The sequence below is a fragment of the Ambystoma mexicanum genome, chromosome 2q, assembly GCF_040938575.1.
Source record: "Ambystoma mexicanum isolate Mex_15411 chromosome 2q, UKY_AmexF1_1, whole genome shotgun sequence".
NCBI classification, from domain to species: Eukaryota; Metazoa; Chordata; class Amphibia; order Caudata; family Ambystomatidae; genus Ambystoma; species Ambystoma mexicanum.
The window spans coordinates 127,594,506-127,620,196 of NC_090924.1; the positions used below are offsets into that span (position 1 = coordinate 127,594,506).

The 25,691-nt window shown below is 47.4% G+C and overlaps 23 non-coding genes across 23 annotated transcripts; all 23 read left to right on the forward strand.

Annotated features, from left to right (window-relative positions):
- The first annotated feature begins 973 nt into the window (after nucleotides 1–973).
- On the forward strand, nucleotides 974–1,045 carry TRNAP-UGG (transfer RNA proline (anticodon UGG)). The gene has a single exon. It is a non-coding gene; the product is annotated as a tRNA-Pro (tRNA).
- A 420-nt stretch (nucleotides 1,046–1,465) lies between these two features.
- On the forward strand, nucleotides 1,466–1,538 carry TRNAV-CAC (transfer RNA valine (anticodon CAC)). Its single transcript has one exon. It is a non-coding gene; the product is annotated as a tRNA-Val (tRNA).
- Nucleotides 1,539–2,860: 1,322 nt separating this feature from the next.
- TRNAP-UGG (transfer RNA proline (anticodon UGG)) lies at nucleotides 2,861–2,932 on the forward strand. The gene has a single exon. It is a non-coding gene; the product is annotated as a tRNA-Pro (tRNA).
- Nucleotides 2,933–3,352: 420 nt separating this feature from the next.
- TRNAV-CAC (transfer RNA valine (anticodon CAC)) lies at nucleotides 3,353–3,425 on the forward strand. Its single transcript has one exon. It is a non-coding gene; the product is annotated as a tRNA-Val (tRNA).
- A 1,331-nt stretch (nucleotides 3,426–4,756) lies between these two features.
- TRNAP-UGG (transfer RNA proline (anticodon UGG)) lies at nucleotides 4,757–4,828 on the forward strand. The gene has a single exon. It is a non-coding gene; the product is annotated as a tRNA-Pro (tRNA).
- A 420-nt stretch (nucleotides 4,829–5,248) lies between these two features.
- TRNAV-CAC (transfer RNA valine (anticodon CAC)) lies at nucleotides 5,249–5,321 on the forward strand. The gene has a single exon. It is a non-coding gene; the product is annotated as a tRNA-Val (tRNA).
- A 1,318-nt stretch (nucleotides 5,322–6,639) lies between these two features.
- On the forward strand, nucleotides 6,640–6,711 carry TRNAP-UGG (transfer RNA proline (anticodon UGG)). The gene has a single exon. It is a non-coding gene; the product is annotated as a tRNA-Pro (tRNA).
- A 420-nt stretch (nucleotides 6,712–7,131) lies between these two features.
- On the forward strand, nucleotides 7,132–7,204 carry TRNAV-CAC (transfer RNA valine (anticodon CAC)). The gene has a single exon. It is a non-coding gene; the product is annotated as a tRNA-Val (tRNA).
- A 1,325-nt stretch (nucleotides 7,205–8,529) lies between these two features.
- On the forward strand, nucleotides 8,530–8,601 carry TRNAP-UGG (transfer RNA proline (anticodon UGG)). Its single transcript has one exon. It is a non-coding gene; the product is annotated as a tRNA-Pro (tRNA).
- A 420-nt stretch (nucleotides 8,602–9,021) lies between these two features.
- Nucleotides 9,022–9,094, forward strand: TRNAV-CAC (transfer RNA valine (anticodon CAC)). Its single transcript has one exon. It is a non-coding gene; the product is annotated as a tRNA-Val (tRNA).
- A 1,314-nt stretch (nucleotides 9,095–10,408) lies between these two features.
- On the forward strand, nucleotides 10,409–10,480 carry TRNAP-UGG (transfer RNA proline (anticodon UGG)). Its single transcript has one exon. It is a non-coding gene; the product is annotated as a tRNA-Pro (tRNA).
- Nucleotides 10,481–10,900: 420 nt separating this feature from the next.
- Nucleotides 10,901–10,973, forward strand: TRNAV-CAC (transfer RNA valine (anticodon CAC)). Its single transcript has one exon. It is a non-coding gene; the product is annotated as a tRNA-Val (tRNA).
- Nucleotides 10,974–12,294: 1,321 nt separating this feature from the next.
- TRNAP-UGG (transfer RNA proline (anticodon UGG)) lies at nucleotides 12,295–12,366 on the forward strand. Its single transcript has one exon. It is a non-coding gene; the product is annotated as a tRNA-Pro (tRNA).
- Nucleotides 12,367–12,786: 420 nt separating this feature from the next.
- On the forward strand, nucleotides 12,787–12,859 carry TRNAV-CAC (transfer RNA valine (anticodon CAC)). The gene has a single exon. It is a non-coding gene; the product is annotated as a tRNA-Val (tRNA).
- Nucleotides 12,860–14,174: 1,315 nt separating this feature from the next.
- Nucleotides 14,175–14,246, forward strand: TRNAP-UGG (transfer RNA proline (anticodon UGG)). Its single transcript has one exon. It is a non-coding gene; the product is annotated as a tRNA-Pro (tRNA).
- A 1,804-nt stretch (nucleotides 14,247–16,050) lies between these two features.
- On the forward strand, nucleotides 16,051–16,122 carry TRNAP-UGG (transfer RNA proline (anticodon UGG)). Its single transcript has one exon. It is a non-coding gene; the product is annotated as a tRNA-Pro (tRNA).
- Nucleotides 16,123–17,920: 1,798 nt separating this feature from the next.
- Nucleotides 17,921–17,992, forward strand: TRNAP-UGG (transfer RNA proline (anticodon UGG)). The gene has a single exon. It is a non-coding gene; the product is annotated as a tRNA-Pro (tRNA).
- A 420-nt stretch (nucleotides 17,993–18,412) lies between these two features.
- On the forward strand, nucleotides 18,413–18,485 carry TRNAV-CAC (transfer RNA valine (anticodon CAC)). The gene has a single exon. It is a non-coding gene; the product is annotated as a tRNA-Val (tRNA).
- A 1,310-nt stretch (nucleotides 18,486–19,795) lies between these two features.
- TRNAP-UGG (transfer RNA proline (anticodon UGG)) lies at nucleotides 19,796–19,867 on the forward strand. Its single transcript has one exon. It is a non-coding gene; the product is annotated as a tRNA-Pro (tRNA).
- A 420-nt stretch (nucleotides 19,868–20,287) lies between these two features.
- On the forward strand, nucleotides 20,288–20,360 carry TRNAV-CAC (transfer RNA valine (anticodon CAC)). Its single transcript has one exon. It is a non-coding gene; the product is annotated as a tRNA-Val (tRNA).
- Nucleotides 20,361–21,675: 1,315 nt separating this feature from the next.
- On the forward strand, nucleotides 21,676–21,747 carry TRNAP-UGG (transfer RNA proline (anticodon UGG)). The gene has a single exon. It is a non-coding gene; the product is annotated as a tRNA-Pro (tRNA).
- A 1,800-nt stretch (nucleotides 21,748–23,547) lies between these two features.
- Nucleotides 23,548–23,619, forward strand: TRNAP-UGG (transfer RNA proline (anticodon UGG)). The gene has a single exon. It is a non-coding gene; the product is annotated as a tRNA-Pro (tRNA).
- A 1,798-nt stretch (nucleotides 23,620–25,417) lies between these two features.
- TRNAP-UGG (transfer RNA proline (anticodon UGG)) lies at nucleotides 25,418–25,489 on the forward strand. The gene has a single exon. It is a non-coding gene; the product is annotated as a tRNA-Pro (tRNA).
- Nucleotides 25,490–25,691: the final 202 nt, after the last annotated feature.

Sequence of the window (25,691 nt, forward strand, 5' to 3'; positions counted from 1 at the left end):
TTCTTCATTTCTGTGTTCTGAGGGATTACCAGTTGTAAGAAATGCACTTGCCGGTACAGTGATTCCCTGGCTTTCTCTGGCCCGAGAAAGCTTTTCCTCTGAAGTGGGAACAGAAGTTGGACTGCTTCTGCTGAACTTCCTGAAAGCAGAGCTGGCGGGAGGAGGGACTTTTTGAGTGCTGGGAAAATTTGAGCTGGAAATTTGCATCGGCTGGACAGAGATTGCTTGGAGCAGCCAAAATATAATAACGGCCATGGCGCTCAAGTAAAGCAGAAAGCTTTTAGTATACACCTTTTGCACTCTTGTCAACGAAGCTGGGCTCTGTGAATGCTCACCCTACGCAAGAAAAGAGAACAGACTTTGCTGGTGACCTAAATATATCTCGCCTGATCGAGCCTGATCGAGCACGATCGAGCTCTGAGTGAGCAGCTGTGCAATGGTCATCTTTACCAAAGGGGAGATGCTGCTTTTTCCAGTGTCACGCCCATGCTCTCAGGGCTGGAGGGAGGAGGGCTGCTTTTTGTTTTTACAGGCAAAAGGAAAGGCCCAGCCCTCAGAGCTTCTGCCAATGCAGATCCCAGCAGGTGCAAAATAAAGGCTCTCCCCCACCTTGCCAGCTGCAGATTGATCAGAAGACTGCTAGTCTAGTGTGTTGGGCCACTTTCTCTCTTCTGTGTATCGTCCCCTCTTATTACATAAACAGCATTAGAGGAATAAAGGAAGGAAGGAAGGAAGGAAGGAACAGTGTATCGCAAGCACCTTTCACCCTGATGTCAATGGGCCACCAACCTTCGGGATGAGGAGGAGACCTGTGAAGACAGTCAGAGCGTGCCGACTGGGGCATTCATTTGGCTCATACACCGACAAGGCTTTCAGCGGCAGGAACAAACTTCAGGAATAGGCATTCTTGGCCTCGAATCCTAAGGGGGGTGCAAACGCTGAGGACAATTCCGTCAAATGCTCAAAGGACCGTGGCTCGTTGGTCTAGGGGTATGATTCTCGCTTTGGGTGCGAGAGGTCCCGGGTTCAAATCCCGGACGAGCCCAATCAAGGTGGTTAACTTGAGCTCCTTTTTTTTGTTTTTTCAATGTTATTTTCATTGGACAGACTCTCTGGTTTTCTCGGTAAGCAGTAGTCGATGAACAATTCACTTCCTGAACCTCTTTGCGTGCCATGTCCTTGCGACAAGCACTTTGTGTTCTCTGTTAGCTCTCAGTAACATTCCTTGATTTGCTTGTGAGTTTTGGCCGTCCGATCTCAAAGTGGAAATATGTCCTTCCCTCTGTACGCTGCATAGGCCCTCAGCTGGCATACTTGTATATGTGCGCATGCTTGATAGGACGTATGTTTTAGGCTGGATTGTGTGAGCTTCAGGCGCAAGGCATTTGATTAGTCTTTAAGCAGGTCCACTTGCACTGCCCTTTGCACCTGTTCTCCCAGTCCCTACAAAGGTGAGCAAGCAGCTGTTTCTGTAGTGTAGTGGTTATCACGTTCGCCTCACACGCGAAAGGTCCCCGGTTCGAGACCGGGCAGAAACACTCTCTGCTGGCATTTTACACAAAATAGTTTTTTTCCCCTTTTGTCACACACAAATGTAAAGTATGAACTTATTTGCGTTCTCATGGAAATAGCATATGCTCTCAAGAGCTTGAGAAATACACTGGGAAGGCAAGCATCCTCACATGTATTCTGTATATGGGGCCAATAAAAAAATGCACGCGCTTGCATTTTGTGTATGTAATGTTGCAGAGCACAGAGAGGATTTATTTTCCCTACTGCTGGGTATTTGGGTCTCTGGGATCACAGTTGGGTCCGCTCCGTCCTCTGAAATGGTCCATATTAGTTACATAGGTTAGTGTACCAAAGAAATAATACATTTTCATATACAGCTTCTTCATTTCTGTGTTCTGAGGGATTACCAGTTGTAAGAAATGCACTTGCCGGTACAGTGATTCCCTGGCTTTCTCTGGCCCGAGAAAGCTTTTCCTCTGAAGTGGGAACAGAAGTTGGACTGCTTCTGCTGAACTTCCTGAAAGCAGAGCTGGCGGGAGGAGGGACTTTTTGAGTGCTGGGAAAATTTGAGCTGGAAATTTGCATCGGCTGGACAGAGATTGCTTGGAGCAGCCAAAATATAATAACGGCCATGGCGCTCAAGTAAAGCAGAAAGCTTTTAGTATACACCTTTTGCACTCTTGTCAACGAAGCTGGGCTCTGTGAATGCTCACCCTACGCAAGAAAAGAGAACATACTTTGCTGGTGACCTAAATATATCTCGCTGATCGAGCACGATCGAGCTCTGAGTGAGCAGCTGTGCAATGGTCATCTTTACCAAAGGGGAGATGCTGCTTTTTCCAGTGTCACGCCCATGCTCTCAGGGCTGGAGGGAGGAGGGCTGCTTTTTGTTTTTACAGGCAAAAGGAAAGGCCCAGCCCTCAGAGCTTCTGCCAATGCAGATCCCAGCAGGTGCAAAATAAAGGCTCTCCCCCACCTTGCCAGCTGCAGATTGATCAGAAGACTGCTAGTCTAGTGTGTTGGGCCACTTTCTCTCTTCTGTGTATCGTCCCCTCTTATTACATAAACAGCATAAGAGGAATAAAGGAAGGAAGGAAGGAAGGAAGGAAGGAAGGAACAGTGTATCGCAAGCACCTTCCACCCTGATGTCAATGGGCCACCAACCTTCGGGATGAGGAGGAGACCTGTGAAGACAGTCAGAGCGTGCCGACTGGGGCATTCATTTGGCTCATACACCGACAAGGCTTTCAGCGGCAGGAACAAACTTCAGGAATAGGCATTCTTGGCCTCGAATCCTAAGGGGGGTGCAAACGCTGAGGACAATTCCGTCAAATGCTCAAAGGACCGTGGCTCGTTGGTCTAGGGGTATGATTCTCGCTTTGGGTGCGAGAGGACCCGGGTTCAAATCCCGGACGAGCCCAATCAAGGTGGTTAACTTGAGCTCCTTTTTTTTGTTTTTTCAATGTTATTTTCATTGGACAGACTCTCTGGTTTTCTCGGTAAGCAGTAGTCGATGAACAATTCACTTCCTGAACCTCTTTGCGTGCCATGTCCTTGCGACAAGCACTTTGTGTTCTCTGTTAGCTCTCAGTAACATTCCTTGATTTGCTTGTGAGTTTTGGCCGTCCGATCTCAAAGTGGAAATATGTCCTTCCCTCTGTACGCTGCATAGGCCCTCAGCTGGCATACTTGTATATGTGCGCATGCTTGATAGGACGTATGTTTTAGGCTGGATTGTGTGAGCTTCAGGCGCAAGGCATTTGATTAGTCTTTAAGCAGGTCCACTTGCACTGCCCTTTGCACCTGTTCTCCCAGTCCCTACAAAGGTGAGCAAGCAGCTGTTTCTGTAGTGTAGTGGTTATCACGTTCGCCTCACACGCGAAAGGTCCCCGGTTCGAGACCGGGCAGAAACACTCTCTGCTGGCATTTTACACAAAATAGTTTTTTTCCCCTTTTGTCACACACAAATGTAAAGTATGAACTTATTTGCGTTCCCATGGAAATAGCATATGCTCTCAAGAGCTTGAGAAATACACTGGGAAGGCAAGCATCCTCACATGTATTCTGTATATGGGGCCAATAAAAAAATGCACGCGCTTGCATTTTGTGTATGTAATGTTGCAGAGCACAGAGAGGATTTATTTTCCCTACTGCTGGGTATTTGGGTCTCTGGGATCACAGTTGGGTCCGCTCCGTCCTCTGAAATGGTCCATATTAGTTACATAGGTTAGTGTACCAAAGAAATAATACATTTTCATATACAGCTTCTTCATTTCTGTGTTCTGAGGGATTACCAGTTGTAAGAAATGCACTTGCCGGTACAGTGATTCCCTGGCTTTCTCTGGCCCGAGAAAGCTTTTCCTCTGAAGTGGGAACAGAAGTTGGACTGCTTCTGCTGAACTTCCTGAAAGCAGAGCTGGCGGGAGGAGGGACTTTTTGAGTGCTGGGAAAATTTGAGCTGGAAATTTGCATCGGCTGGACAGAGATTGCTTGGAGCAGCCAAAATATAATAACGGCCATGGCGCTCAAGTAAAGCAGAAAGCTTTTAGTATACACCTTTTGCACTCTTGTCAACGAAGCTGGGCTCTGTGAATGCTCACCCTACGCAAGAAAAGAGAACAGACTTTGCTGGTGACCTAAATATATCTCGCCTGATCGAGCACGATCGAGCTCTGAGTGAGCAGCTGTGCAATGGTCATCTTTACCAAAGGGGAGATGCTGCTTTTTCCAGTGTCACGCCCATGCTCTCAGGGCTGGAGGGAGGAGGGCTGCTTTTTGTTTTTACAGGCAAAAGGAAAGGCCCAGCCCTCAGAGCTTCTGCCAATGCAGATCCCAGCAGGTGCAAAATAAAGGCTCTCCCCCACCTTGCCAGCTGCAGATTGATCAGAAGACTGCTAGTCTAGTGTGTTGGGCCACTTTCTCTCTTCTGTGTATCGTCCCCTCTTATTACATAAACAGCATAAGAGGAATAAAGGAAGGAAGGAAGGAAGGAAGGAAGGAAGGAAGGAAGGAACAGTGTATCGCAAGCACCTTCCACCCTGATGTCAATGGGCCACCAACCTTCGGGATGAGGAGGAGACCTGTGAAGACAGTCAGAGCGTGCCGACTGGGGCATTCATTTGGCTCATACACCGACAAGGCTTTCAGCGGCAGGAACAAACTTCAGGAATAGGCATTCTTGGCCTCGAATCCTAAGGGGGGTGCAAACGCTGAGGACAATTCCGTCAAATGCTCAAAGGACCGTGGCTCGTTGGTCTAGGGGTATGATTCTCGCTTTGGGTGCGAGAGGTCCCGGGTTCAAATCCCGGACGAGCCCAATCAAGGTGGTTAACTTGAGCTCCTTTTTTTTGTTTTTTCAATGTTATTTTCATTGGACAGACTCTCTGGTTTTCTCGGTAAGCAGTAGTCGATGAACAATTCACTTCCTGAACCTCTTTGCGTGCCATGTCCTTGCGACAAGCACTTTGTGTTCTCTGTTAGCTCTCAGTAACATTCCTTGATTTGCTTGTGAGTTTTGGCCGTCCGATCTCAAAGTGGAAATATGTCCTTCCCTCTGTACGCTGCATAGGCCCTCAGCTGGCATACTTGTATATGTGCGCATGCTTGATAGGACGTATGTTTTAGGCTGGATTGTGTGAGCTTCAGGCGCAAGGCATTTGATTAGTCTTTAAGCAGGTCCACTTGCACTGCCCTTTGCACCTGTTCTCCCAGTCCCTACAAAGGTGAGCAAGCAGCTGTTTCTGTAGTGTAGTGGTTATCACGTTCGCCTCACACGCGAAAGGTCCCCGGTTCGAGACCGGGCAGAAACACTCTCTGCTGGCATTTTACACAAAATAGTTTTTTTCCCCTTTTGTCACACACAAATGTAAAGTATGAACTTATTTGCGTTCTCATGGAAATAGCATATGCTCTCAAGAGCTTGAGAAATACACTGGGAAGGCAAGCATCCTCACATGTATTCTGTATATGGGGCCAATAAAAAAATGCACGCGCTTGCATTTTGTGTATGTAATGTTGCAGAGCACAGAGAGGATTTATTTTCCCTACTGCTGGGTATTTGGGTCTCTGGGATCACAGTTGGGTCCGCTCCGTCCTCTGAAATGGTCCATATTAGTTACATAGGTTAGTGTACCAAAGAAATAATACATTTTCATATACAGCTTCTTCATTTCTGTGTTCTGAGGGATTACCAGTTGTAAGAAATGCACTTGCCGGTACAGTGATTCCCTGGCTTTCTCTGGCCCGAGAAAGCTTTTCCTCTGAAGTGGGAACAGAAGTTGGACTGCTTCTGCTGAACTTCCTGAAAGCAGAGCTGGCGGGAGGAGGGACTTTTTGAGTGCTGGGAAAATTTGAGCTGGAAATTTGCATCGGCTGGACAGAGATTGCTTGGAGCAGCCAAAATATAATAACGGCCATGGCGCTCAAGTAAAGCAGAAAGCTTTTAGTATACACCTTTTGCACTCTTGTCAACGAAGCTGGGCTCTGTGAATGCTCACCCTACGCAAGAAAAGAGAACATACTTTGCTGGTGACCTAAATATATCTCGCTGATCGAGCACGATCGAGCTCTGAGTGAGCAGCTGTGCAATGGTCATCTTTACCAAAGGGGAGATGCTGCTTTTTCCAGTGTCACGCCCATGCTCTCAGGGCTGGAGGGAGGAGGGCTGCTTTTTGTTTTTACAGGCAAAAGGAAAGGCCCAGCCCTCAGAGCTTCTGCCAATGCAGATCCCAGCAGGTGCAAAATAAAGGCTCTCCCCCACCTTGCCAGCTGCAGATTGATCAGAAGACTGCTAGTCTAGTGTGTTGGGCCACTTTCTCTCTTCTGTGTATCGTCCCCTCTTATTACATAAACAGCATAAGAGGAATAAAGGAAGGAAGGAAGGAAGGAAGGAAGGAACAGTGTATCGCAAGCACCTTCCACCCTGATGTCAATGGGCCACCAACCTTCGGGATGAGGAGGAGACCTGTGAAGACAGTCAGAGCGTGCCGACTGGGGCATTCATTTGGCTCATACACCGACAAGGCTTTCAGCGGCAGGAACAAACTTCAGGAATAGGCATTCTTGGCCTCGAATCCTAAGGGGGGTGCAAACGCTGAGGACAATTCCGTCAAATGCTCAAAGGACCGTGGCTCGTTGGTCTAGGGGTATGATTCTCGCTTTGGGTGCGAGAGGACCCGGGTTCAAATCCCGGACGAGCCCAATCAAGGTGGTTAACTTGAGCTCCTTTTTTTTGTTTTTTCAATGTTATTTTCATTGGACAGACTCTCTGGTTTTCTCGGTAAGCAGTAGTCGATGAACAATTCACTTCCTGAACCTCTTTGCGTGCCATGTCCTTGCGACAAGCACTTTGTGTTCTCTGTTAGCTCTCAGTAACATTCCTTGATTTGCTTGTGAGTTTTGGCCGTCCGATCTCAAAGTGGAAATATGTCCTTCCCTCTGTACGCTGCATAGGCCCTCAGCTGGCATACTTGTATATGTGCGCATGCTTGATAGGACGTATGTTTTAGGCTGGATTGTGTGAGCTTCAGGCGCAAGGCATTTGATTAGTCTTTAAGCAGGTCCACTTGCACTGCCCTTTGCACCTGTTCTCCCAGTCCCTACAAAGGTGAGCAAGCAGCTGTTTCTGTAGTGTAGTGGTTATCACGTTCGCCTCACACGCGAAAGGTCCCCGGTTCGAGACCGGGCAGAAACACTCTCTGCTGGCATTTTACACAAAATAGTTTTTTTCCCCTTTTGTCACACACAAATGTAAAGTATGAACTTATTTGCGTTCCCATGGAAATAGCATATGCTCTCAAGAGCTTGAGAAATACACTGGGAAGGCAAGCATCCTCACATGTATTCTGTATATGGGGCCAATAAAAAAATGCACGCGCTTGCATTTTGTGTATGTAATGTTGCAGAGCACAGAGAGGATTTATTTTCCCTACTGCTGGGTATTTGGGTCTCTGGGATCACAGTTGGGTCCGCTCCGTCCTCTGAAATGGTCCATATTAGTTACATAGGTTAGTGTACCAAAGAAATAATACATTTTCATATACAGCTTCTTCATTTCTGTGTTCTGAGGGATTACCAGTTGTAAGAAATGCACTTGCCGGTACAGTGATTCCCTGGCTTTCTCTGGCCCGAGAAAGCTTTTCCTCTGAAGTGGGAACAGAAGTTGGACTGCTTCTGCTGAACTTCCTGAAAGCAGAGCTGGCGGGAGGAGGGACTTTTTGAGTGCTGGGAAAATTTGAGCTGGAAATTTGCATCGGCTGGACAGAGATTGCTTGGAGCAGCCAAAATATAATAACGGCCATGGCGCTCAAGTAAAGCAGAAAGCTTTTAGTATACACCTTTTGCACTCTTGTCAACGAAGCTGGGCTCTGTGAATGCTCACCCTACGCAAGAAAAGAGAACAGACTTTGCTGGTGACCTAAATATATCTCGCCTGATCGAGCCTGATCGAGCACGATCGAGCTCTGAGTGAGCAGCTGTGCAATGGTCATCTTTACCAAAGGGGAGATGCTGCTTTTTCCAGTGTCACGCCCATGCTCTCAGGGCTGGAGGGAGGAGGGCTGCTTTTTGTTTTTACAGGCAAAAGGAAAGGCCCAGCCCTCAGAGCTTCTGCCAATGCAGATCCCAGCAGGTGCAAAATAAAGGCTCTCCCCCACCTTGCCAGCTGCAGATTGATCAGAAGACTGCTAGTCTAGTGTGTTGGGCCACTTTCTCTCTTCTGTGTATCGTCCCCTCTTATTACATAAACAGCATAAGAGGAATAAAGGAAGGAAGGAAGGAAGGAAGGAACAGTGTATCGCAAGCACCTTTCACCCTGATGTCAATGGGCCACCAACCTTCGGGATGAGGAGGAGACCTGTGAAGACAGTCAGAGCGTGCCGACTGGGGCATTCATTTGGCTCATACACCGACAAGGCTTTCAGCGGCAGGAACAAACTTCAGGAATAGGCATTCTTGGCCTCGAATCCTAAGGGGGGTGCAAACGCTGAGGACAATTCCGTCAAATGCTCAAAGGACCGTGGCTCGTTGGTCTAGGGGTATGATTCTCGCTTTGGGTGCGAGAGGTCCCGGGTTCAAATCCCGGACGAGCCCAATCAAGGTGGTTAACTTGAGCTCCTTTTTTTTGTTTTTTCAATGTTATTTTCATTGGACAGACTCTCTGGTTTTCTCGGTAAGCAGTAGTCAATGAACAATTCACTTCCTGAACCTCTTTGCGTGCCATGTCCTTGCGACAAGCACTTTGTGTTCTCTGTTAGCTCTCAGTAACATTCCTTGATTTGCTTGTGAGTTTTGGCCGTCCGATCTCAAAGTGGAAATATGTCCTTCCCTCTGTACGCTGCATAGGCCCTCAGCTGGCATACTTGTATATGTGCGCATGCTTGATAGGACGTATGTTTTAGGCTGGATTGTGTGAGCTTCAGGCGCAAGGCATTTGATTAGTCTTTAAGCAGGTCCACTTGCACTGCCCTTTGCACCTGTTCTCCCAGTCCCTACAAAGGTGAGCAAGCAGCTGTTTCTGTAGTGTAGTGGTTATCACGTTCGCCTCACACGCGAAAGGTCCCCGGTTCGAGACCGGGCAGAAACACTCTCTGCTGGCATTTTACACAAAATAGTTTTTTTCCCCTTTTGTCACACACAAATGTAAAGTATGAACTTATTTGCGTTCTCATGGAAATAGCATATGCTCTCAAGAGCTTGAGAAATACACTGGGAAGGCAAGCATCCTCACATGTATTCTGTATATGGGGCCAATAAAAAAATGCACGCGCTTGCATTTTGTGTATGTAATGTTGCAGAGCACAGAGAGGATTTATTTTCCCTACTGCTGGGTATTTGGGTCTCTGGGATCACAGTTGGGTCCGCTCCGTCCTCTGAAATGGTCCATATTAGTTACATAGGTTAGTGTACCAAAGAAATAATACATTTTCATATACAGCTTCTTCATTTCTGTGTTCTGAGGGATTACCAGTTGTAAGAAATGCACTTGCCGGTACAGTGATTCCCTGGCTTTCTCTGGCCCGAGAAAGCTTTTCCTCTGAAGTGGGAACAGAAGTTGGACTGCTTCTGCTGAACTTCCTGAAAGCAGAGCTGGCGGGAGGAGGGACTTTTTGAGTGCTGGGAAAATTTGAGCTGGAAATTTGCATCGGCTGGACAGAGATTGCTTGGAGCAGCCAAAATATAATAACGGCCATGGCGCTCAAGTAAAGCAGAAAGCTTTTAGTATACACCTTTTGCACTCTTGTCAACGAAGCTGGGCTCTGTGAATGCTCACCCTACGCAAGAAAAGAGAACATACTTTGCTGGTGACCTAAATATATCTCGCTGATCGAGCACGATCGAGCTCTGAGTGAGCAGCTGTGCAATGGTCATCTTTACCAAAGGGGAGATGCTGCTTTTTCCAGTGTCACGCCCATGCTCTCAGGGCTGGAGGGAGGAGGGCTGCTTTTTGTTTTTACAGGCAAAAGGAAAGGCCCAGCCCTCAGAGCTTCTGCCAATGCAGATCCCAGCAGGTGCAAAATAAAGGCTCTCCCCCACCTTGCCAGCTGCAGATTGATCAGAAGACTGCTAGTCTAGTGTGTTGGGCCACTTTCTCTCTTCTGTGTATCGTCCCCTCTTATTACATAAACAGCATAAGAGGAATAAAGGAAGGAAGGAAGGAAGGAAGGAACAGTGTATCGCAAGCACCTTCCACCCTGATGTCAATGGGCCACCAACCTTCGGGATGAGGAGGAGACCTGTGAAGACAGTCAGAGCGTGCCGACTGGGGCATTCATTTGGCTCATACACCGACAAGGCTTTCAGCGGCAGGAACAAACTTCAGGAATAGGCATTCTTGGCCTCGAATCCTAAGGGGGGTGCAAACGCTGAGGACAATTCCGTCAAATGCTCAAAGGACCGTGGCTCGTTGGTCTAGGGGTATGATTCTCGCTTTGGGTGCGAGAGGTCCCGGGTTCAAATCCCGGACGAGCCCAATCAAGGTGGTTAACTTGAGCTCCTTTTTTTTGTTTTTTCAATGTTATTTTCATTGGACAGACTCTCTGGTTTTCTCGGTAAGCAGTAGTCGATGAACAATTCACTTCCTGAACCTCTTTGCGTGCCATGTCCTTGCGACAAGCACTTTGTGTTCTCTGTTAGCTCTCAGTAACATTCCTTGATTTGCTTGTGAGTTTTGGCCGTCCGATCTCAAAGTGGAAATATGTCCTTCCCTCTGTACGCTGCATAGGCCCTCAGCTGGCATACTTGTATATGTGCGCATGCTTGATAGGACGTATGTTTTAGGCTGGATTGTGTGAGCTTCAGGCGCAAGGCATTTGATTAGTCTTTAAGCAGGTCCACTTGCACTGCCCTTTGCACCTGTTCTCCCAGTCCCTACAAAGGTGAGCAAGCAGCTGTTTCTGTAGTGTAGTGGTTATCACGTTCGCCTCACACGCGAAAGGTCCCCAGTTCGAGACCGGGCAGAAACACTCTCTGCTGGCATTTTACACAAAATAGTTTTTTTCCCCTTTTGTCACACACAAATGTAAAGTATGAACTTATTTGCGTTCCCATGGAAATAGCATATGCTCTCAAGAGCTTGAGAAATACACTGGGAAGGCAAGCATCCTCACATGTATTCTGTATATGGGGCCAATAAAAAAATGCACGCGCTTGCATTTTGTATATGTAATGTTGCAGAGCACAGAGAGGATTTATTTTCCCTACTGCTGGGTATTTGGGTCTCTGGGATCACAGTTGGGTCCGCTCCGTCCTCTGAAATGGTCCATATTAGTTACATAGGTTAGTGTACCAAAGAAATAATACATTTTCATATACAGCTTCTTCATTTCTGTGTTCTGAGGGATTACCAGTTGTAAGAAATGCACTTGCCGGTACAGTGATTCCCTGGCTTTCTCTGGCCCGAGAAAGCTTTTCCTCTGAAGTGGGAACAGAAGTTGGACTGCTTCTGCTGAACTTCCTGAAAGCAGAGCTGGCGGGAGGAGGGACTTTTTGAGTGCTGGGAAAATTTGAGCTGGAAATTTGCATCGGCTGGACAGAGATTGCTTGGAGCAGCCAAAATATAATAACGGCCATGGCGCTCAAGTAAAGCAGAAAGCTTTTAGTATACACCTTTTGCACTCTTGTCAACGAAGCTGGGCTCTGTGAATGCTCACCCTACGCAAGAAAAGAGAACAGACTTTGCTGGTGACCTAAATATATCTCGCCTGATCGAGCCTGATCGAGCACGATCGAGCTCTGAGTGAGCAGCTGTGCAATGGTCATCTTTACCAAAGGGGAGATGCTGCTTTTTCCAGTGTCACGCCCATGCTCTCAGGGCTGGAGGGAGGAGGGCTGCTTTTTGTTTTTACAGGCAAAAGGAAAGGCCCAGCCCTCAGAGCTTCTGCCAATGCAGATCCCAGCAGGTGCAAAATAAAGGCTCTCCCCCACCTTGCCAGCTGCAGATTGATCAGAAGACTGCTAGTCTAGTGTGTTGGGCCACTTTCTCTCTTCTGTGTATCGTCCCCTCTTATTACATAAACAGCATAAGAGGAATAAAGGAAGGAAGGAAGGAAGGAACAGTGTATCGCAAGCACCTTCCACCCTGATGTCAATGGGCCACCAACCTTCGGGATGAGGAGGAGACCTGTGAAGACAGTCAGAGCGTGCCGACTGGGGCATTCATTTGGCTCATACACCGACAAGGCTTTCAGCGGCAGGAACAAACTTCAGGAATAGGCATTCTTGGCCTCGAATCCTAAGGGGGGTGCAAACGCTGAGGACAATTCCGTCAAATGCTCAAAGGACTGTGGCTCGTTGGTCTAGGGGTATGATTCTCGCTTTGGGTGCGAGAGGTCCCGGGTTCAAATCCCGGACGAGCCCAATCAAGGTGGTTAACTTGAGCTCCTTTTTTTTGTTTTTTCAATGTTATTTTCATTGGACAGACTCTCTGGTTTTCTCGGTAAGCAGTAGTCGATGAACAATTCACTTCCTGAACCTCTTTGCGTGCCATGTCCTTGCGACAAGCACTTTGTGTTCTCTGTTAGCTCTCAGTAACATTCCTTGATTTGCTTGTGAGTTTTGGCCGTCCGATCTCAAAGTGGAAATATGTCCTTCCCTCTGTACGCTGCATAGGCCCTCAGCTGGCATACTTGTATATGTGCGCATGCTTGATAGGACGTATGTTTTAGGCTGGATTGTGTGAGCTTCAGGCGCAAGGCATTTGATTAGTCTTTAAGCAGGTCCACTTGCACTGCCCTTTGCACCTGTTCTCCCAGTCCCTACAAAGGTGAGCAAGCAGCTGTTTCTGTAGTGTAGTGGTTATCACGTTCGCCTCACACGCGAAAGGTCCCCGGTTCGAGACCGGGCAGAAACACTCTCTGCTGGCATTTTACACAAAATAGTTTTTTTCCCCTTTTGTCACACACAAATGTAAAGTATGAACTTATTTGCGTTCCCATGGAAATAGCATATGCTCTCAAGAGCTTGAGAAATACACTGGGAAGGCAAGCATCCTCACATGTATTCTGTATATGGGGCCAATAAAAAAATGCACGCGCTTGCATTTTGTGTATGTAATGTTGCAGAGCACAGAGAGGATTTATTTTCCCTACTGCTGGGTATTTGGGTCTCTGGGATCACAGTTGGGTCCGCTCCGTCCTCTGAAATGGTCCATATTAGTTACATAGGTTAGTGTACCAAAGAAATAATACATTTTCATATACAGCTTCTTCATTTCTGTGTTCTGAGGGATTACCAGTTGTAAGAAATGCACTTGCCGGTACAGTGATTCCCTGGCTTTCTCTGGCCCGAGAAAGCTTTTCCTCTGAAGTGGGAACAGAAGTTGGACTGCTTCTGCTGAACTTCCTGAAAGCAGAGCTGGCGGGAGGAGGGACTTTTTGAGTGCTGGGAAAATTTGAGCTGGAAATTTGCATCGGCTGGACAGAGATTGCTTGGAGCAGCCAAAATATAATAACGGCCATGGCGCTCAAGTAAAGCAGAAAGCTTTTAGTATACACCTTTTGCACTCTTGTCAACGAAGCTGGGCTCTGTGAATGCTCACCCTACGCAAGAAAAGAGAACAGACTTTGCTGGTGACCTAAATATATCTCGCCTGATCGAGCACGATCGAGCTCTGAGTGAGCAGCTGTGCAATGGTCATCTTTACCAAAGGGGAGATGCTGCTTTTTCCAGTGTCACGCCCATGCTCTCAGGGCTGGAGGGAGGAGGGCTGCTTTTTGTTTTTACAGGCAAAAGGAAAGGCCCAGCCCTCAGAGCTTCTGCCAATGCAGATCCCAGCAGGTGCAAAATAAAGGCTCTCCCCCACCTTGCCAGCTGCAGATTGATCAGAAGACTGCTAGTCTAGTGTGTTGGGCCACTTTCTCTCTTCTGTGTATCGTCCCCTCTTATTACATAAACAGCATAAGAGGAATAAAGGAAGGAAGGAAGGAAGGAAGGAACAGTGTATCGCAAGCACCTTCCACCCTGATGTCAATGGGCCACCAACCTTCGGGATGAGGAGGAGACCTGTGAAGACAGTCAGAGCGTGCCGACTGGGGCATTCATTTGGCTCATACACCGACAAGGCTTTCAGCGGCAGGAACAAACTTCAGGAATAGGCATTCTTGGCCTCGAATCCTAAGGGGGGTGCAAACGCTGAGGACAATTCCGTCAAATGCTCAAAGGACCGTGGCTCGTTGGTCTAGGGGTATGATTCTCGCTTTGGGTGCGAGAGGTCCCGGGTTCAAATCCCGGACGAGCCCAATCAAGGTGGTTAACTTGAGCTCCTTTTTTTTGTTTTTTCAATGTTATTTTCATTGGACAGACTCTCTGGTTTTCTCGGTAAGCAGTAGTCGATGAACAATTCACTTCCTGAACCTCTTTGCGTGCCATGTCCTTGCGACAAGCACTTTGTGTTCTCTGTTAGCTCTCAGTAACATTCCTTGATTTGCTTGTGAGTTTTGGCCGTCCGATCTCAAAGTGGAAATATGTCCTTCCCTCTGTACGCTGCATAGGCCCTCAGCTGGCATACTTGTATATGTGCGCATGCTTGATAGGACGTATGTTTTAGGCTGGATTGTGTGAGCTTCAGGCGCAAGGCATTTGATTAGTCTTTAAGCAGGTCCACTTGCACTGCCCTTTGCACCTGTTCTCCCAGTCCCTACAAAGGTGAGCAAGCAGCTGTTTCTGTAGTGTAGTGGTTATCACGTTCGCCTCACACGCGAAAGGTCGAGACTGGGCAGAAACACTCTCTGCTGGCATTTTACACAAAATAGTTTTTTTCCCCTTTTGTCACACACAAATGTAAAGTATGAACTTATTTGCGTTCTCATGGAAATAGCATATGCTCTCAAGAGCTTGAGAAATACACTGGGAAGGCAAGCATCCTCACATGTATTCTGTATATGGGGCCAATAAAAAAATGCACGCGCTTGCATTTTGTGTATGTAATGTTGCAGAGCACAGAGAGGATTTATTTTCCCTACTGCTGGGTATTTGGGTCTCTGGGATCACAGTTGGGTCCGCTCCGTCCTCTGAAATGGTCCATATTAGTTACATAGGTTAGTGTACCAAAGAAATAATACATTTTCATATACAGCTTCTTCATTTCTGTGTTCTGAGGGATTACCAGTTGTAAGAAATGCACTTGCCGGTACAGTGATTCCCTGGCTTTCTCTGGCCCGAGAAAGCTTTTCCTCTGAAGTGGGAACAGAAGTTGGACTGCTTCTGCTGAACTTCCTGAAAGCAGAGCTGGCGGGAGGAGGGACTTTTTGAGTGCTGGGAAAATTTGAGCTGGAAATTTGCATCGGCTGGACAGAGATTGCTTGGAGCAGCCAAAATATAATAACGGCCATGGCGCTCAAGTAAAGCAGAAAGCTTTTAGTATACACCTTTTGCACTCTTGTCAACGAAGCTGGGCTCTGTGAATGCTCACCCTACGCAAGAAAAGAGAACAGACTTTGCTGGTGACCTAAATATATCTCGCCTGATCGAGCACGATCGAGCTCTGAGTGAGCAGCTGTGCAATGGTCATCTTTACCAAAGGGGAGATGCTGCTTTTTCCAGTGTCACGCCCATGCTCTCAGGGCTGGAGGGAGGAGGGCTGCTTTTTGTTTTTACAGGCAAAAGGAAAGGCCCAGCCCTCAGAGCTTCTGCCAATGCAGATCCCAGCAGGTGCAAAATAAAGGCTCTCCCCCACCTTGCCAGCTGCAGATTGATCAGAAGACTGCTAGTCTAGTGTGTTGGGCCACTTTCTCTCTTCTGTGTATCGTCCCCTCTTATTACATGAACAGCATAAGAGGAATAAAGGAAGGAAGGAAGGAAGGAAGGAAGGAACAGTGTATCGCAAGCACCTTCCACCCTGATGTCAATGGGCCACCAACCTTCGGGATGAGGAGGAGACCTGTGAAGACAGTCAGAGCGTGCCGACTGGGGCATTCATTTGGCTCATACACCGACAAGGCTTTCAGCGGCAGGAACAAACTTCAGGAATAGGCATTCTTGGCCTCGAATCCTAAGGGGGGTGCAAACGCTGAGGACAATTCCGTCAAATGCTCAAAGGACCGTGGCTCGTTGGTCTAGGGGTATGATTCTCGCTTTGGGTGCGAGAGGTCCCGGGTTCAAATCCCGGACGAGCCCAATCAAGGTGGTTAACTTGAGCTCCTTTTTTTTGTTTTTTCAATGTTATTTTCATTGGACAGACTCTCTGGTTTTCTCGGTAAGCAGTAGTCGATGAACAATTCACTTCCTGAACCTCTTTGCGTGCCATGTCCTTGCGACAAGCACTTTGTGTTCTCTGTTAGCTCTCAGTAACATTCCTTGATTTGCTTGTGAGTTTTGGCCGTCCGATCTCAAAGTGGAAATATGTCCTTCCCTCTGTACGCTGCATAGGCCCTCAGCTGGCATACTTGTATATGTGCGCATGCTTGATAGGACGTATGTTTTAGGCTGGATTGTGTGAGCTTCAGGCGCAAGGCATTTGATTAGTCTTTAAGCAGGTCCACTTGCACTGCCCTTTGCACCTGTTCTCCCAGTCCCTACAAAGGTGAGCAAGCAGCTGTTTCTGTAGTGTAGTGGTTATCACACACGCGAAAGGTCCCCGGTTCGAGACCGGGCAGAAACACTCTCTGCTGGCATTTTACACAAAATAGTTTTTTTCCCCTTTTGTCACACACAAATGTAAAGTATGAACTTATTTGCGTTCTCATGGAAATAGCATATGCTCTCAAGAGCTTGAGAAATACACTGGGAAGGCAAGCATCCTCACATGTATTCTGTATATGGGGCCAATAAAAAAATGCACGCGCTTGCATTTTGTGTATGTAATGTTGCAGAGCACAGAGAGGATTTATTTTCCCTACTGCTGGGTATTTGGGTCTCTGGGATCACAGTTGGGTCCGCTCCGTCCTCTGAAATGGTCCATATTAGTTACATAGGTTAGTGTACCAAAGAAATAATACATTTTCATATACAGCTTCTTCATTTCTGTGTTCTGAGGGATTACCAGTTGTAAGAAATGCACTTGCCGGTACAGTGATTCCCTGGCTTTCTCTGGCCCGAGAAAGCTTTTCCTCTGAAGTGGGAACAGAAGTTGGACTGCTTCTGCTGAACTTCCTGAAAGCAGAGCTGGCGGGAGGAGGGACTTTTTGAGTGCTGGGAAAATTTGAGCTGGAAATTTGCATCGGCTGGACAGAGATTGCTTGGAGCAGCCAAAATATAATAACGGCCATGGCGCTCAAGTAAAGCAGAAAGCTTTTAGTATACACCTTTTGCACTCTTGTCAACGAAGCTGGGCTCTGTGAATGCTCACCCTACGCAAGAAAAGAGAACAGACTTTGCTGGTGACCTAAATATATCTCGCTGATCGAGCACGATCGAGCTCTGAGTGAGCAGCTGTGCAATGGTCATCTTTACCAAAGGGGAGATGCTGCTTTTTCCAGTGTCACGCCCATGCTCTCAGGGCTGGAGGGAGGAGGGCTGCTTTTTGTTTTTACAGGCAAAAGGAAAGGCCCAGCCCTCAGAGCTTCTGCCAATGCAGATCCCAGCAGGTGCAAAATAAAGGCTCTCCCCCACCTTGCCAGCTGCAGATTGATCAGAAGACTGCTAGTCTAGTGTGTTGAGCCACTTTCTCTCTTCTGTGTATCGTCCCCTCTTATTACATAAACAGCATAAGAGGAATAAAGGAAGGAAGGAAGGAAGGAAGGAACAGTGTATCGCAAGCACCTTTCACCCTGATGTCAATGGGCCACCAACCTTCGGGATGAGGAGGAGACCTGTGAAGACAGTCAGAGCGTGCCGACTGGGGCATTCATTTGGCTCATACACCGACAAGGCTTTCAGCGGCAGGAACAAACTTCAGGAATAGGCATTCTTGGCCTCGAATCCTAAGGGGGGTGCAAACGCTGAGGACAATTCCGTCAAATGCTCAAAGGACCGTGGCTCGTTGGTCTAGGGGTATGATTCTCGCTTTGGGTGCGAGAGGTCCCGGGTTCAAATCCCGGACGAGCCCAATCAAGGTGGTTAACTTGAGCTCCTTTTTTTTGTTTTTTCAATGTTATTTTCATTGGACAGACTCTCTGGTTTTCTCGGTAAGCAGTAGTCGATGAACAATTCACTTCCTGAACCTCTTTGCGTGCCATGTCCTTGCGACAAGCACTTTGTGTTCTCTGTTAGCTCTCAGTAACATTCCTTGATTTGCTTGTGAGTTTTGGCCGTCCGATCTCAAAGTGGAAATATGTCCTTCCCTCTGTACGCTGCATAGGCCCTCAGCTGGCATACTTGTATATGTGCGCATGCTTGATAGGACGTATGTTTTAGGCTGGATTGTGTGAGCTTCAGGCGCAAGGCATTTGATTAGTCTTTAAGCAGGTCCACTTGCACTGCCCTTTGCACCTGTTCTCCCAGTCCCTACAAAGGTGAGCAAGCAGCTGTTTCTGTAGTGTAGTGGTTATCACGTTCGCCTCACACGCGAAAGGTCCCCGGTTCGAGACCGGGCAGAAACACTCTCTGCTGGCATTTTACACAAAATAGTTTTTTTCCCCTTTTGTCACACACAAATGTAAAGTATGAACTTATTTGCGTTCTCATGGAAATAGCATATGCTCTCAAGAGCTTGAGAAATACACTGGGAAGGCAAGCATCCTCACATGTATTCTGTATATGGGGCCAATAAAAAAATGCACGCGCTTGCATTTTGTGTATGTAATGTTGCAGAGCACAGAGAGGATTTATTTTCCCTACTGCTGGGTATTTGGGTCTCTGGGATCACAGTTGGGTCCGCTCCGTCCTCTGAAATGGTCCATATTAGTTACATAGGTTAGTGTACCAAAGAAATAATACATTTTCATATACAGCTTCTTCATTTCTGTGTTCTGAGGGATTACCAGTTGTAAGAAATGCACTTGCCGGTACAGTGATTCCCTGGCTTTCTCTGGCCCGAGAAAGCTTTTCCTCTGAAGTGGGAACAGAAGTTGGACTGCTTCTGCTGAACTTCCTGAAAGCAGAGCTGGCGGGAGGAGGGACTTTTTGAGTGCTGGGAAAATTTGAGCTGGAAATTTGCATCGGCTGGACAGAGATTGCTTGGAGCAGCCAAAATATAATAACGGCCATGGCGCTCAAGTAAAGCAGAAAGCTTTTAGTATACACCTTTTGCACTCTTGTCAACGAAGCTGGGCTCTGTGAATGCTCACCCTACGCAAGAAAAGAGAACATACTTTGCTGGTGACCTAAATATATCTCGCTGATCGAGCACGATCGAGCTCTGAGTGAGCAGCTGTGCAATGGTCATCTTTACCAAAGGGGAGATGCTGCTTTTTCCAGTGTCACGCCCATGCTCTCAGGGCTGGAGGGAGGAGGGCTGCTTTTTGTTTTTACAGGCAAAAGGAAAGGCCCAGCCCTCAGAGCTTCTGCCAATGCAGATCCCAGCAGGTGCAAAATAAAGGCTCTCCCCCACCTTGCCAGCTGCAGATTGATCAGAAGACTGCTAGTCTAGTGTGTTGGGCCACTTTCTCTCTTCTGTGTATCGTCCCCTCTTATTACATAAACAGCATAAGAGGAATAAAGGAAGGAAGGAAGGAAGGAACAGTGTATCGCAAGCACCTTCCACCCTGATGTCAATGGGCCACCAACCTTCGGGATGAGGAGGAGACCTGTGAAGACAGTCAGAGCGTGCCGACTGGGGCATTCATTTGGCTCATACACCGACAAGGCTTTCAGCGGCAGGAACAAACTTCAGGAATAGGCATTCTTGGCCTCGAATCCTAAGGGGGGTGCAAACGCTGAGGACAATTCCGTCAAATGCTCAAAGGACTGTGGCTCGTTGGTCTAGGGGTATGATTCTCGCTTTGGGTGCGAGAGGTCCCGGGTTCAAATCCCGGACGAGCCCAATCAAGGTGGTTAACTTGAGCTCCTTTTTTTTGTTTTTTCAATGTTATTTTCATTGGACAGACTCTCTGGTTTTCTCGGTAAGCAGTAGTCGATGAACAATTCACTTCCTGAACCTCTTTGCGTGCCATGTCCTTGCGACAAGCACTTTGTGTTCTCTGTTAGCTCTCAGTAACATTCCTTGATTTGCTTGTGAGTTTTGGCCGTCCGATCTCAAAGTGGAAATATGTCCTTCCCTCTGTACGCTGCATAGGCCCTCAGCTGGCATACTTGTATATGTGCGCATGCTTGATAGGACGTATGTTTTAGGCTGGATTGTGTGAGCTTCAGGCGCAAGGCATTTGATTAGTCTTTAAGCAGGTCCACTTGCACTGCCCTTTGCACCTGTTCTCCCAGTCCCTACAAAGGTGAGCAAGCAGCTGTTTCTGTAGTGTAGTGGTTATCACGTTCGCCTCACACGCGAAAGGTCCCCGGTTCGAGACCGGGCAGAAACACTCTCTGCTGGCATTTTACACAAAATAGTTTTTTTCCCCTTTTGTCACACACAAATGTAAAGTATGAACTTATTTGCGTTCCCATGGAAATAGCATATGCTCTCAAGAGCTTGAGAAATACACTGGGAAGGCAAGCATCCTCACATGTATTCTGTATATGGGGCCAATAAAAAAATGCACGCGCTTGCATTTTGTGTATGTAATGTTGCAGAGCACAGAGAGGATTTATTTTCCCTACTGCTGGGTATTTGGGTCTCTGGGATCACAGTTGGGTCCGCTCCGTCCTCTGAAATGGTCCATATTAGTTACATAGGTTAGTGTACCAAAGAAATAATACATTTTCATATACAGCTTCTTCATTTCTGTGTTCTGAGGGATTACCAGTTGTAAGAAATGCACTTGCCGGTACAGTGATTCCCTGGCTTTCTCTGGCCCGAGAAAGCTTTTCCTCTGAAGTGGGAACAGAAGTTGGACTGCTTCTGCTGAACTTCCTGAAAGCAGAGCTGGCGGGAGGAGGGACTTTTTGAGTGCTGGGAAAATTTGAGCTGGAAATTTGCATCGGCTGGACAGAGATTGCTTGGAGCAGCCAAAATATAATAACGGCCATGGCGCTCAAGTAAAGCAGAAAGCTTTTAGTATACACCTTTTGCACTCTTGTCAACGAAGCTGGGCTCTGTGAATGCTCACCCTACGCAAGAAAAGAGAACAGACTTTGCTGGTGACCTAAATATATCTCGCCTGATCGAGCACGATCGAGCTCTGAGTGAGCAGCTGTGCAATGGTCATCTTTACCAAAGGGGAGATGCTGCTTTTTCCAGTGTCACGCCCATGCTCTCAGGGCTGGAGGGAGGAGGGCTGCTTTTTGTTTTTACAGGCAAAAGGAAAGGCCCAGCCCTCAGAGCTTCTGCCAATGCAGATCCCAGCAGGTGCAAAATAAAGGCTCTCCCCCACCTTGCCAGCTGCAGATTGATCAGAAGACTGCTAGTCTAGTGTGTTGGGCCACTTTCTCTCTTCTGTGTATCGTCCCCTCTTATTACATAAACAGCATAAGAGGAATAAAGGAAGGAAGGAAGGAAGGAAGGAACAGTGTATCGCAAGCACCTTCCACCCTGATGTCAATGGGCCACCAACCTTCGGGATGAGGAGGAGACCTGTGAAGACAGTCAGAGCGTGCCGACTGGGGCATTCATTTGGCTCATACACCGACAAGGCTTTCAGCGGCAGGAACAAACTTCAGGAATAGGCATTCTTGGCCTCGAATCCTAAGGGGGGTGCAAACGCTGAGGACAATTCCGTCAAATGCTCAAAGGACCGTGGCTCGTTGGTCTAGGGGTATGATTCTCGCTTTGGGTGCGAGAGGTCCCGGGTTCAAATCCCGGACGAGCCCAATCAAGGTGGTTAACTTGAGCTCCTTTTTTTTGTTTTTTCAATGTTATTTTCATTGGACAGACTCTCTGGTTTTCTCGGTAAGCAGTAGTCGATGAACAATTCACTTCCTGAACCTCTTTGCGTGCCATGTCCTTGCGACAAGCACTTTGTGTTCTCTGTTAGCTCTCAGTAACATTCCTTGATTTGCTTGTGAGTTTTGGCCGTCCGATCTCAAAGTGGAAATATGTCCTTCCCTCTGTACGCTGCATAGGCCCTCAGCTGGCATACTTGTATATGTGCGCATGCTTGATAGGACGTATGTTTTAGGCTGGATTGTGTGAGCTTCAGGCGCAAGGCATTTGATTAGTCTTTAAGCAGGTCCACTTGCACTGCCCTTTGCACCTGTTCTCCCAGTCCCTACAAAGGTGAGCAAGCAGCTGTTTCTGTAGTGTAGTGGTTATCACGTTCGCCTCACACGCGAAAGGTCGAGACTGGGCAGAAACACTCTCTGCTGGCATTTTACACAAAATAGTTTTTTTCCCCTTTTGTCACACACAAATGTAAAGTATGAACTTATTTGCGTTCTCATGGAAATAGCATATGCTCTCAAGAGCTTGAGAAATACACTGGGAAGGCAAGCATCCTCACATGTATTCTGTATATGGGGCCAATAAAAAAATGCACGCGCTTGCATTTTGTGTATGTAATGTTGCAGAGCACAGAGAGGATTTATTTTCCCTACTGCTGGGTATTTGGGTCTCTGGGATCACAGTTGGGTCCGCTCCGTCCTCTGAAATGGTCCATATTAGTTACATAGGTTAGTGTACCAAAGAAATAATACATTTTCATATACAGCTTCTTCATTTCTGTGTTCTGAGGGATTACCAGTTGTAAGAAATGCACTTGCCGGTACAGTGATTCCCTGGCTTTCTCTGGCCCGAGAAAGCTTTTCCTCTGAAGTGGGAACAGAAGTTGGACTGCTTCTGCTGAACTTCCTGAAAGCAGAGCTGGCGGGAGGAGAGACTTTTTGAGTGCTGGGAAAATTTGAGCTGGAAATTTGCATCGGCTGGACAGAGATTGCTTGGAGCAGCCAAAATATAATAACGGCCATGGCGCTCAAGTAAAGCAGAAAGCTTTTAGTATACACCTTTTGCACTCTTGTCAACGAAGCTGGGCTCTGTGAATGCTCACCCTACGCAAGAAAAGAGAACAGACTTTGCTGGTGACCTAAATATATCTCGCCTGATCGAGCACGATCGAGCTCTGAGTGAGCAGCTGTGCAATGGTCATCTTTACCAAAGGGGAGATGCTGCTTTTTCCAGTGTCACGCCCATGCTCTCAGGGCTGGAGGGAGGAGGGCTGCTTTTTGTTTTTACAGGCAAAAGGAAAGGCCCAGCCCTCAGAGCTTCTGCCAATGCAGATCCCAGCAGGTGCAAAATAAAGGCTCTCCCCCACCTTGCCAGCTGCAGATTGATCAGAAGACTGCTAGTCTAGTGTGTTGGGCCACTTTCTCTCTTCTGTGTATCGTCCCCTCTTATTACATGAACAGCATAAGAGGAATAAAGGAAGGAAGGAAGGAAGGAAGGAACAGTGTATCGCAAGCACCTTCCACCCTGATGTCAATGGGCCACCAACCTTCGGGATGAGGAGGAGACCTGTGAAGACAGTCAGAGCGTGCCGACTGGGGCATTCATTTGGCTCATACACCGACAAGGCTTTCAGCGGCAGGAACAAACTTCAGGAATAGGCATTCTTGGCCTCGAATCCTAAGGGGGGTGCAAACGCTGAGGACAATTCCGTCAAATGCTCAAAGGACCGTGGCTCGTTGGTCTAGGGGTATGATTCTCGCTTTGGGTGCGAGAGGTCCCGGGTTCAAATCCCGGACGAGCCCAATCAAGGTGGTTAACTTGAGCTCCTTTTTTTTGTTTTTTCAATGTTATTTTCATTGGACAGACTCTCTGGTTTTCTCGGTAAGCAGTAGTCGATGAACAATTCACTTCCTGAACCTCTTTGCGTGCCATGTCCTTGCGACAAGCACTTTGTGTTCTCTGTTTGCTCTCAGTAACATTCCTTGATTTGCTTGTGAGTTTTGGCCGTCCGATCTCAAAGTGGAAATATGTCCTTCCCTCTGTACGCTGCATAGGCCCTCAGCTGGCATACTTGTATATGTGCGCATGCTTGATAGGACGTATGTTTTAGGCTGGATTGTGTGAGCTTCAGGCGCAAGGCATTTGATTAGTCTTTAAGCAGGTCCACTTGCACTGCCCTTTGCACCTGTTCTCCCAGTCCCTACAAAGGTGAGCAAGCAGCTGTTTCTGTAGTGTAGTGGTTATCACACACGCGAAAGGTCCCCGGTTCGAGACCGGGCAGAAACACTCTCTGCTGGCATTTTACACAAAATAGTTTTTTTCCCCTTTTGTCACACACAAATGTAAAGTATGAACTTATTTGCGTTCTCATGGAAATAGCATATGCTCTCAAGAGCTTGAGAAATACACTGGGAAGGCAAGCATCCTCACATGTATTCTGTATATGGGGCCAATAAAAAAATGCACGCGCTTGCATTTTGTGTATGTAATGTTGCAGAGCACAGAGAGGATTTATTTTCCCTACTGCTGGGTATTTGGGTCTCTGGGATCACAGTTGGGTCCGCTCCGTCCTCTGAAATGGTCCATATTAGTTACATAGGTTAGTGTACCAAAGAAATAATACATTTTCATATACAGCTTCTTCATTTCTGTGTTCTGAGGGATTACCAGTTGTAAGAAATGCACTTGCCGGTACAGTGATTCCCTGGCTTTCTCTGGCCCGAGAAAGCTTTTCCTCTGAAGTGGGAACAGAAGTTGGACTGCTTCTGCTGAACTTCCTGAAAGCAGAGCTGGCGGGAGGAGGGACTTTTTGAGTGCTGGGAAAATTTGAGCTGGAAATTTGCATCGGCTGGACAGAGATTGCTTGGAGCAGCCAAAATATAATAACGGCCATGGCGCTCAAGTAAAGCAGAAAGCTTTTAGTATACACCTTTTGCACTCTTGTCAACGAAGCTGGGCTCTGTGAATGCTCACCCTACGCAAGAAAAGAGAACAGACTTTGCTGGTGACCTAAATATATCTCGCTGATCGAGCACGATCGAGCTCTGAGTGAGCAGCTGTGCAATGGTCATCTTTACCAAAGGGGAGATGCTGCTTTTTCCAGTGTCACGCCCATGCTCTCAGGGCTGGAGGGAGGAGGGCTGCTTTTTGTTTTTACAGGCAAAAGGAAAGGCCCAGCCCTCAGAGCTTCTGCCAATGCAGATCCCAGCAGGTGCAAAATAAAGGCTCTCCCCCACCTTGCCAGCTGCAGATTGATCAGAAGACTGCTAGTCTAGTGTGTTGAGCCACTTTCTCTCTTCTGTGTATCGTCCCCTCTTATTACATAAACAGCATAAGAGGAATAAAGGAAGGAAGGAAGGAAGGAAGGAACAGTGTATCGCAAGCACCTTTCACCCTGATGTCAATGGGCCACCAACCTTCGGGATGAGGAGGAGACCTGTGAAGACAGTCAGAGCGTGCCGACTGGGGCATTCATTTGGCTCATACACCGACAAGGCTTTCAGCGGCAGGAACAAACTTCAGGAATAGGCATTCTTGGCCTCGAATCCTAAGGGGGGTGCAAACGCTGAGGACAATTCCGTCAAATGCTCAAAGGACCGTGGCTCGTTGGTCTAGGGGTATGATTCTCGCTTTGGGTGCGAGAGGTCCCGGGTTCAAATCCCGGACGAGCCCAATCAAGGTGGTTAACTTGAGCTCCTTTTTTTTGTTTTTTCAATGTTATTTTCATTGGACAGACTCTCTGGTTTTCTCGGTAAGCAGTAGTCGATGAACAATTCACTTCCTGAACCTCTTTGCGTGCCATGTCCTTGCGACAAGCACTTTGTGTTCTCTGTTAGCTCTCAGTAACATTCCTTGATTTGCTTGTGAGTTTTGG